Source organism: Podarcis raffonei, chromosome 8 (assembly GCF_027172205.1).
Source record: "Podarcis raffonei isolate rPodRaf1 chromosome 8, rPodRaf1.pri, whole genome shotgun sequence".
Classification (NCBI taxonomy): domain Eukaryota; kingdom Metazoa; phylum Chordata; class Lepidosauria; order Squamata; family Lacertidae; genus Podarcis; species Podarcis raffonei.
Window position 1 is genome coordinate 39,601,912 of NC_070609.1, and position 9,680 is coordinate 39,611,591.

The following is a 9,680-nucleotide window of genomic DNA, read 5'->3' on the forward strand; positions in this document are numbered from 1 at the left end:
TAGTTAATGGGGCCTCCCGCTGCCGCTTCACCGCTGGAGCACAATTTCTGTTCTCATCCTGAAGCAAAGTTCTTAACCTGAGGTACTATTTCTGGGTTAGCGGAGTCTGTAACCTGAAGCTTATGTAAACCGAGGTATCACTGTATTTGAATTGATGTTTGATAGTTTAAACTGATTTTTTTTGGGGGGGGAATTTCATCTTTGTAAACAACTTAGAAATGATTGTACATAAGTGGTGTATAAATTGTTTAAATCAATCAATCAATTTGCGGTTATGGGAAATTGCAATTTGGGTGCTTATCTGCTGAGGGGGTGAATCAGGAAGCAGCAGACAGAACAGCATGACCCAGAAGGTTTCCACTGTGGATTAATGAGAGTGTTCAAAGCTGGCTTTAGAGAGTCACCAATGGCAAATCACTATTGAAGAGGTTCAGCTCAATTGTGCTGAGTTGGCCTGACTAAGAATGGGTGAGAAATTTAGTTCAGTTAATGTGAACCTATCAACTTCTCACTTCTTGAAACAATATGGGCTTAGCCACACTAACCTTTTGCCATGTTGTTTCCAGGCACAAGTCTTTGCTCTTTTTTTGCCTTTTAGCTTTTTCTGTGAACACCCACTCTTTAGTGCTAAATCGGAGCAATTCAGGTTTTCCAAAATGCTGCTACCCTTCAAGATTTGCACTTGTCTAAATGTTGCAGTTCAGCTTTCCCACCAAAATATGTATATAATAGGAGAAAGTACAGAAAAAATATTTTCATTGGGGGGAAATGTGTATATCTCACATTCAAAAATGTGTATATGAGAAGAAATGGAAAAATATAAAATGCAAAGAAAATGAAATTTATAGATTCATCTATCCTAAAGAGGACCAGGGACAACCCATCCTTTTTGGCTTTGCGGGAATTGTACTTTCCTAGAAACTATAGGGAATGGTCCTGGACTCTCCCCAGTTGTTGCAACTATTAATTTTGGATCTACTTCCAATCTTTTAAAAATTAAACTTGTTGTTTTTTGCTCTGAATCACTGAGCAAATAGAGGTAGTGGCACTTAATTCCTCTAGCTGGGGTAAGCTTTTGTAATACCTTTCATTTTCTGTTCAGGTTACTAGCTGCTAAGTGTGTGGGATACAGTATTGATGACAGAACTTTTTCATCTTTTAGCTTGGGAAGACTTTCTTTTATTCTTGTCCAGTTATGTTGTGATTTCACTCCATCATTTTGATTGATGATTTACTGCATTGCATCTATTGTTGCATTAATATGCCATTCCCTGGTCTGAGGACCTTTAAGCCCCAAAGCAGTATAGAAACAAACTCTACTACAAACTATAATATGGATATGCTTGGCCCAGTTCTGCCCCCTCCACCCTCACCCCTATGGTTTCTGAAATGGCTTCAAAGGCATCTCAATTTGCCCACAAATTGCCCCAGTTTGTTCTTCCACACACAGCATAAGGAAAAATAAAATGGAGAAATGTTGATGGAGAAAACTGGTCAAATTCTAGGCAAGCATCAGAAGTCAGTGCTTGCTGAAGTCCAATCTCTGTAGCCACTGCTAAGTGCCCTGTGTTCAGGGTGGTTGTAGAGATTGAGAGCCAGCCGCCATTGTGCTCTCCTAGCAGCTCACCTAGAAGTGGAATCAGGTAGACTAGAAAGAGAATGTAGGGCCGGTGACCTTTTGAAGGGGATTTTCTGTGCTACGTTGCCCCAGCTTGAAGCAGGAGATGCGAGCATCACAGAGCTGTGAGTCAGCTTGAAGCACTACTGGAGCTGCACAGAAGGCAGAGGCAGCAACACAGAGCAAGTAACTGGAAGAGTGACTGAGTGAGAGACAGAGCAACACAGAGAGAGGTGGAGATGCACTGGCTTGGGGCAAAGGTGCAGGAAGAAGGGCATTGGGGCTGGCAAGGAGCTTTGGCGCAAGAGAGCTGGAAGAATTTAGCTAGTTGAGAGTGGAGGAAAGAAAGGAGAGGATGGAAGGTAGGAATCTGAGCAGGAAGCTCAGTGGTGAGCCAATAAATTGTCCCTTCTATCCACCTGCTGATGAGCTAGGACTGGAGCTCCCTTGGGAGCTTGGGGTCACCCTGTCAAACCTTGCAGAATAGGAAAGTTTGCGGTTCTGGGGGCCTCTTTTATGGAGCATATAATAAGCCCCCTAACTCATCTACCACGTCCCACTTTGAATGCTTGCTCCTGTGGATTTTTCTTCTTCTGCACCTAGGAATGACAAACCCATCAGTTTCAGTGTCTCTCTCTTCCTCACATTTCTGCATCAGTTTGCATGGGGTGGTGGTGGTGGTGGAAAAAGCCCCCCAACAATTCACCTGCATTTAAATGCATATTTCTCTGAATTTTCGTAAGCAGTTTTCCCTTATGCATTTTTCTACATTGTTTTCCACTAATACATGCATTTCTATGCCTACAGTCCTGTAATAAACACATTTTGGTACATATTTTGTACATCCCTTTTGCAACTTCATTGTACACCAATTAGAGAATAGAATGTTAATGTTATGTACATAAATTGTTGGAGTAAATGATAATTTTGGCCCTGAAATTTTTGCAAAATTGAGAGAACTGCAGATTTCCAAAGAACGCTGCATTTGGCTGCGTACTATTATGGGAAGTGTGAATTAGTCATTTCACCCTCATTCCTAGGCATATCCTTAGTGTGAGAGGGTCGGGCTTATGTGGGGGGGGCAGAGCTGTACTGACCATTCCTTTCCTGGCCCATCAAATTTGACAGGCGTTTCACTACTGAAAGATAATCCGCCTGCAAATTTAACAGCAACAGCTGTGCAAGCTGCAGCTGGAGCAAATGGGGTGTCAGAAACATAGATTAGGCGTTAGGTTTCCTCATACGGCTGCAGCAATTACAACCCCATAGCATTGATATATATCATGATAACAGAGTGTCATATATGGATTTTCAGTGTTTTGACTAGAGATTAATGGGTTACTTTGAATGGATTAATGGAAGAACAGTTGTAACAGTACACACGCACGGCTTTCTTTGATTTGTCGCTTTGATTAACAATGTAATAGTAATAAGAATAATACTTTTGCAGAAAACAGGGTGACAATGTGGAAACTGATCAATCATGTCACATAGTCTTGGAAATCAGTTTGGTAGCCCCCTACCTCTTGCCAAAGAAGAGGAAATGCATCAGTCTCCCCTCCCCCCTGCCAAAAAGAGGACAAAAGAATATGCAGATTTGCATAAAATTTGCAGATACTAATTTATATGTAGAGATGCAAATTTAGAAATAATTACAGTAATTCAAATAGAAACAGAATGCATCTCAACACAGTGGGAGAGGCTGTGACCAGGAGTCTTCTGTGCCTGCTCTGTTTGCTAGCTGGGTGCTTTTTTTTTATTAGAATAATAGCGTTGGAAGGGACCCTGAGGATCATCTAGATCAGCCCCCTGCAGTACAGGAATATGCAGGTGTCCCATACAAGGATAGAACCTGCAACATTGTCATTATCAGCACCACACTCCAACCAACTGAGCTATCCAGGTTGACTGTTAATTGGCATCTTCAAGGGCCCCCCAACACAGCTCTCCCTTATTCAGATTTTTATCTTCACAACAGACTTGGACCAAACAGCCCTTCTGTCAGAGCAGGGGTCACCCTTTGGGGGTCCTGTGGGCACATGTGCATGGTGCATGCACCACACACACCACACAACCAAGCACACCCTGCAACCTACTTCTTTCGAGCCTCACGTCAGTGCAATGGGGAAGCACAATAGAGGACTTGTCCTCTGAACAGAGGCCTTGCCCCAGACCCCTGAGCTGCATTGGGATCTGCCATGGTTTGGTAGCAGAAGAAAATCAGGGAGAAGGAGGAGATGTGTGGCTGGAACCCAGGGATAGAGGAGGGAGGTCTTCCTCTAGGTGCGAAGCAGATCCGCCAGCTCTCTCTCTCCATTGCTCATCCTGCAGAGAGCAGAGCCTCCTTAGGGAGAGGGGGGACTTCACCTAGTAAGAGGGAGGGTCTGAACAGGAGGACGTGGCAGCTGAGTTGGAGGCCAAGAAGCAGGACACAGTCTTCTTGCTGAGAACCAGGTGCTGCCTTCCTTGATGGGATTAGGCACTTCTGCTCAAATGGAATGACGCATGCATAGGGCAAGAGTCCACCTCATCTTTAAAAGGGGTGTGTCAGTTGTCAGTACATCTTGGGTACCACTGTATCTAATTGGACTGCCCTGGGCAAAGTAGGGCACATGGTCACCCTCGAGCCCAGGGACTGAATGTGAGATAGGCCCTGCATCCTGTTCTCACAGTGGCCCACCAGATACCTCTGGGAAGTCCACAAGACTGAATCTCCTGGCCATCTACATTTTCCCTCCAGAGGAAAAGAAGTGTGTAGCACTGTAGATTTTTTATGAGCTGTGGGGTGTGGTGGGAGTTTAACCTTTTCCCCATGCTGTTTTTCCAGTGTAACTCATAAGGCCAGAAAGCAGCCGTTGGCCTCACAGTAGAAAAATTCATCACATTTTGCTTTATCAGTCATGTATTGTTAAGTGGTTGTCCTCAAACGAACCACACAAATAAAAAAAGGCAGCTAAACTGCACAGAGAAGGACATTAAATATTAGGGAGGAAATTTCTATGTGAGGGTACAGTATTAGGGATCAATTTTGCAATAGATGCCTTTGTGTGCATGAATAAAACAACTCATTAACGGAGACTGTCAAGTTACTACCAAGAGAGCTTATGGAATCCATAAAGTGTGGTTTAATGAGTGGAGGGAGAGAAATTGCATCCTGGTTTTATGTGCAGGAAGTGGGTCAGGTGAATCTAATCACTCCATCCTCACGGCAAGAATAGTGGAATGCCTCCTAAAAGGTGTTTTCTGAACCCAAATGAGATGGCACTTGAGTGGTTAGAGTCAATAGCTACAGGATTGTAATAAGGTGTTGCTCATTTCCCCCTTAGCAAGGGTGTGTGAGAGTGTGCAGCTTCTGTAAAATATCTTCATAATATTTCACCAGTATGAAATGTTACATATTAAAGGATTTTCCAGTCACTGTAAACAACAACAACAAACAAAACAACAACAACCTAGTGCCAATCTAAAGCACAAGGAGGGGGCAATAATTATGTTTGGCTGCATACACATGACAGTTTATTCCATTTTCACAATGCTTCCTTAATTGTTAATTTCCAAATTATATTTGAGCTTTCACATGATGTTAAAGCCACACCTGGAATTCTAGTGGAATATAGTGCAAGTTTAGTGATAATTTCTGTGTTATTTGCTTCCGGGAAAAAATCAGTTTGCAAATAGGGAAATGAGTGCTAAACCTGCACTATATTCCGCTGTGGTTCCACTATATTCCACTGAGGCGACAGCCTCACCCTACCTAATGGTTGGGCCAGTGCTGACTAATAGATAAGCATTTCCAAAAATAATAATTTGGGGGGGGGTATTGTTATTCCAACAGCCTCTATTCATCATAAAAGAAGATAAATATAAATTTCCCACTTGGATACAAACAAGTAGCAGTTTTTAAATAAAAGTTCATAGGTGTTCTTATATAATAAGATAAATTTCTTTTTCCAATTATGTTGAAATTTCTCTTTTATCTACTGTCCTAATTCTGCTGGTATGTTTATTTCTAGAACTCTGTTTTCCCTTTAGTGTGCTTTAGGGCTGCCATACGTCTGGGTTTTCCTGGACACGTCTGGGAATCGGAATGTCAAAATGGTGTCTGGGCAGATTTTTGCCAAATTGGCCAAATGTCCAGGAAAATCTGGACGTATGGCAACTAGGGCGATTTTTAAAAAAGAAAAATGCTGTAAACATCCAAATGAAGCCCAAATACTTATTTTTTTTGCGGGGGAGATGTTTCCCAAAAAAGCTGAACAACATCATCTCCCTCCCAAAAGCTCAAAAAATCCCTCCCCCCAAAAGGGACAACAACTTTGTCTGGATTTTCACTTTGGGGAATATAGCAACCCTATTGTATCTTGCTAATTCCCCATGATTTGAAATATTTTCTTCCCCTTTAAATATTGAGAGAGGCTTTATTAAGGCAACATCATTTGTGTATGATTTGATTTTTAAACTGCTTTATTACCAATGCAAAAAGAAGAGGTGACAATGTTGTAACCAGGTCTAAATGTGGGAACATCCCCAGAGGTGTTGCAATCCCAGAGTCTCAGACCCTTCAAAACTCAGTACAGCTCTCCTTCTTCCTTCAGGAGTAACTTACAGGTCAAAGATGCTATTGTCAAGAAATCAAGAGCAGGAAAAAGCATTTAAAATATAGGAATATGACATGGAAGTTTTACAAAACAGGGAAAAAAGACGAGACCTGAGATTTGTCAGTGTAAGCAAGTAATGTTCAGTGAAGATGGGGAAACCCATTTTCTTTAAATTCCCAGGTGGAAAAGGAGTGGGTGGTAGTGTGAAGTGTTGAAGAAGGCACACAGTTCTTAGAAATTATATAAGAAATAAACCACAAGGGGAGATGGACTTGGACACGCACACACACGCATGCACGCACATATGAGCGAATCAAGTGAATTGGATTTTATTTTTATGGTTTTATGAATAAAATAAATACAAATATACACAGGAGTGATGATTTCATTAAATATTTTTTTCTAAAGTTAAAAAGTAATAAGAAATAGCATGTGTCTGCTTACAGGAAATGACTATGAGAAGGTGTATTTGTGTGTGTGTATGGCACAGAATATGGAGAATACAATGAGGGGAGCAGTAACAGTAGGAATGTATGTACAAAAAGCCCCGATGAGTGGCAAATACAAGAGGAGAAATTTGCACTAAAATGCTAATGGATTTTCACAAGCAGTTTCATGAGCGGAAATATGTAAAAGTGAACTGAGGATTGGGGAAATGGGAAACCAAAATTGAGATTTTCCCATCCCTACCTGTATCCTCCAGGTGCTGCTAAACTGCAATCCCCATCAGTCCCAGCCAGCATGGCCAATGGGCAGGGATGGCAGGAGTTGTTCTCCACATTTTCTTCCACCCGTTACTTTTCTTTGTATGCCACTTTTCCACACATGCAAAAATGCTCAAAGTGACTTACAACCAAGAAAACACATTTCAAAGCCAAAAGGAGCAAAAAGGATTTCCGAACAATGTAGCGAAGCACATTAACAAATATATATATAACATTTCAGAACTACAAATATAGCAAGATTATATAAACGACATGCCGCATTTAATAATAAAAATAGCAAGGGAGCTCTACAGTTTCACCTTGGTACTAGAAGCACTGCCACCTCCCCATGTTGTGGTGTAGTGGTTAAGAGCGGTAGACTCATAATCTGGGGAACCGGGTTCGCGTCTCTGCTCCTCCACATGCAGCTGCTGGGTGACCTTGGGCCAGTCACACTTCTCTGAAGTCTCTCAGCCACACTCACCTCACAGAGTGTTTGTTGTGGGGGAGGAAGGGAAAGGAGAATGTTAGCCGCTTTCAGGTAGTGATAAAGCAGGATATCAAATCCAAACTCCTCCTCCTCCTCCTCTTCTTCTTCTTCTTCTTCTTCTTCTTCTTCTTCTTCTTCTTCTTCATCCTTCTCCTGCAGCCACTTGCAAGGCTTTCAAAGACAAGGGGTTGGGGTAGCTGGAAACCCCCCTCCCAGGTTGTTTTCACTCATGAAAGTCCTCATGAAAATTCATTAGCATTTTAATACACATTTCTCCTAGCATACACCTCTGTATTCAGTTTTGCGTAATATACACAGTTTTGCAAAGCAATTTCCCCTAATATGCACATATACAGTATGTGCAATTTAATTTCACTAGTACATGCATTTTTATGTGCATTTCCCTCTGGTACTGTATATGCATTTCTGTACTCATTATGTAGGTAGAGACCTACATTGCAAAAATTTGGAGAAGTATGAATTTCATAGGATGAAGGTGTTTCGGTTTGCTTATTGTTTTGAAAAGCGTGAATTCAGCAGGCTTGCCTTTAAAATACAAGTGAAATCACATTTCTCCCCTGGTCAGTTTTACACTTAGAAACCACCTTGAGTGTTAAGCGGTATATAAATTAATAAAATGGTAATCATAATAATGAGATTCATAGACGTTCTGCTAGGAAAAAAGTTTGCCAATCCTAGCAGTTTAGAAAACATGGAGGTCTGTTGCAGCTGACACATGCAGTTGCCCAGGGGGTAGTAGCCCCCTTGCAAGAAAGAAACTTCAATTCTGTTTCCAGAATCGCAGAAGAGCTCGGGGGTGAAGCTTCTTGCAGGATGCCCAATTATGTTCTCCAGTTGCTGGGTGGTTCTTAATTATTTCATTAGCCATGCAAATTCAGTCTGAGAATTTTTGCATGTTGAAATCATTATGTCAACAATTAGAAGGCAGCGCTGATTAGCTCTTTTCACGCGGCATCGAGCACAGAGGGCTCTTATCTGCCCTCTTCCGAGGAGGCAACTGGTTGGCCTGTGGTGTTGTAGACAATGCTTGAAATACTTGCTAAATTATGCCGCTTAAATCCCATTGACTTCTATTATTAGCAAAGTGAAGTTAAGAAGGAGGGAGAGGTATATAGCAAGGTTCAGAGGCCTGCACTTGAATACACCCAAGATTAAATGGACGGAGGGAAAAGGCAGGGTATTTAAAGAACTTTATTTTGATTTCTTTTCATTTCATTTTTAAAAAATATCATAAGTTGTAACACTGTTCTTGACATGAGGTCAGTGACATTCACCTGCCGCTTTTAAGCTAAGGGATTTGTGTACCCCATATATATACGGTAGTATTCAATTATGTTTTACTCAAAGTAGATGTGTTGAAATTAAAGAACATGAGTAAGTTCGGTCCATTCATTTCATTGAATAGCTCTGAAGAAAAACCTGAATACCACCATGCCTGAAATGGGGCCCAGACTCTCAGCTTTCCTTTTTTTTAAAATAGTGCATCAATTGGCCTTTTAGGGAAAAAGTTAGGAAGCAAAACATGCAGGCAGATGAGCCAGCTTGGCTGCTGTCCCATTTTGGCATTTTTTCATCAACAAGTGAAGTCAGAGTTGTGATTGGCAAGTGATTTGTTTGAACACTAGGGGTAAAAAAAAAAAACCTAAAGAGCTGAAAATTTCCCTTTCCCTTTAGGACACTTTATTTTATCTCATTTCCTGGTCAGTTAGTTAAGAAAATGATATGTGTAAAGGTAAAGGGACCCCTGACCATTAGGTCCAGTCGTGGCCGACTCTGGGGTTGCGGCGCTCATCTCGCTTTATTGGCCGAGGGAGCCAGCGTTCAGCTTCCGGGTCATGTGGCCAGCACGACTAAGCCGCTTCTGGCGAACCAGAGCAGTGCACGGAAATACCGTTTACCTTTCCCCCAGAGCGGTACCTATTTATCTACTTGCACTTTGACGTGTTTTCGAACTGCTAGGTTGGCAGGAGCAGAGACCGAGCAACGGGAGCTCACCCCGTCGCGGGGATTTGAACTGCCGACCTTCTGATCGGCACTTCCTAGGCTCTGTGGTTTAACCCACAGCGCTACCCGTGTCCCCTAACTTAATGTAGTACAACCTCATATACCCTAGGTGTTTGGGGTATGTCCACTCCATGCTGCAGCACACACAAAACAATCTACTTGATGAGAAAGTTTGGAGGTTTGGGAATAGGAAGTGTCTTATCACACTCTGTGGAAGCAGAGTTAGGTTTGGCTAAGTATAATCT